We start from the raw sequence: 2,107 nt of genomic DNA, 5'->3' as shown, positions 1-2,107 counted from the left end.
TTCTTATGCCTCTTTTGTAGTTTCAAAATAGACTATGCTACTCACAAGATCATTTTGGACTGCGTTCCATATTCAGAAAAGCACCATTGCATTGCAACGTTACCATGCATCAAGTGTTGCTGAACTTTTATCAGGCTTCTCAGGCGAGCTATCAATAAAGCCAATTTTATTCTTAGCTAAAAGAACAGTCTTCATGGCATACCTCTATAGAGGATAATTGTGAGAACCCGTGCGGGCGTATGTTTAGTCCCACATCGATTATTCGTTGGGTAGATCTTGGGTACTTATATAGGATCAAAGAACCTAAATAATAACTTCCGGCTAGCCATTTTGGGTGAGGTCTTGGGTTGTTACAAATGGTATCAGAGCGGACTCGACCCATAACCTATGTGGACTAGGGGACACTGCAGCACAGATCCATTGGGGCTGCCCATGGGCCAATCATAGTGTTTGTGATTAGATTTGAATAGATTTGAACCCTTAGCCTGACGAGAAAGTCAGGGCCTGAACGGAAGGAGTATGTGAGGATCCGTGCGGGCGTGTATTTAGTTCCACATCGGTTATTCGCTAGGTAGATCTTGGGTACTTATACAGGATCAAGGAACCCAAATAATACCTTCCGGTTAGCCATTTTGGGTGAGGTCCTGGGTTATTACAATATTTATTGCTAGTGAAGACTTGAGAGACCAGGACCATGCTTAGGTTGTCTGAGTGGTGGATAAAGAACGATGATGTTGTATCAGCACTAGGATTGGAAATAATAGTAGAAGAGACCATGATTATCAAATGGAGAATATAGGGCCAGGGAAAGTCTAAATTAAAAATACTTTCTAAATGGAAATATCTTTGCTCATAGCTTCACCCATATTCTGCAGTAGAGTTTTTTTCACAATCTGTTGAATACAGGCATTCGTCCAAGTAGAACTAGTATTTTTTTTTTCACAGTTTGATTTGTTACATCATCTTGTGCTCCATCATGTAACAGCAATTCTTGGCAATCACTTGTTTCCCTATTTACTATTGATCCAGCAAACTGTAAAAATGAGAGCAGTGCTCTAGTTGCGCTTTGCCGAAAGATCAATTCCTTAGATGACATGTCATATACACAGTGAGATAATATGGCTAATGCATGCTCTTCTCTGAGTTGAATGAATAACTCGTGCCTTATCGTATCATAGGCACCAATTTTTTTATCAAAATCGAGCTCACCAATTTTTAAGGAAGAAATTGCATTCAACTCAGTAGAAGTCAACCTTATAACCAGGAAATGAGGCAATGAAGGAACCAGTTATTAGTCCATTTGGAAAAACTTTTACTAACTTGAAGAAAAAAAGCTAAGAATATAAAAGAAGCCACGTAATAAGATATAATTGTTACCAGAAAGGTTAATGAAGGATTGATTATTTTGTAAATATTTGGGTAATTTATTATTAAAGTTTGTATATGGTTGATCGGGGGCATAATAGATCATCCTGCCCACAACAAAAGGGCATAATAGAGCACCTTGGAGGTAAATCGACGGATGTTTCAGAAAGATCAACTGGTTTGATGGAATTTTGATTAGAAGTGGAGAGAATTGGTTCATCGCCATTATCAGTAATGTAAGGAAGAATTGGTGATTGGAAAGAAAGAAAAATGGAAGATGTGTTGGCAAATAAAAAAATTGATTCATGAAAAATAACATCTCTACTATTGAATATTTTTTTCCCAAGTAGGTCATACATGTGGTAGCCTTTTTGGACATAGAGATATCCTACAAAAATGCACTTGTGTGCACGAGGTCCAAATTTATTTTTGGCTTGGATATAAGCAAAACAAAGTCATCCGAAGGTACGTAAATGGTGGTAAGAGAGATTTTTTATCAAAAAGCATTTCATGAGGAGAATTACCACCTAAAATAGGAGAAGAAGTCGGTTAATAAGATAAGCAGTAGTTAAAATACACTCACCCCAAAATTGGATTAGCAGGTTGGCTTCAAAATGTAATGCTCAGGCTACTTCAAAGAGATGTCTATATCTGCGCTCAACTGTACTATTTTATTGTGGCGTGCCAACATAAGATGTTTGATGAATAATTTCTAATAAATCAAGATAGGTTTGCAATTGAT

The sequence above is a fragment of the Phoenix dactylifera genome, chromosome 4 (assembly GCF_009389715.1).
Source record: "Phoenix dactylifera cultivar Barhee BC4 chromosome 4, palm_55x_up_171113_PBpolish2nd_filt_p, whole genome shotgun sequence".
NCBI classification, from domain to species: Eukaryota; Viridiplantae; Streptophyta; class Magnoliopsida; order Arecales; family Arecaceae; genus Phoenix; species Phoenix dactylifera.
The sequence above is the reverse complement of the archived record's forward strand: the minus strand, read 5'-3'. Positions refer to the sequence as shown.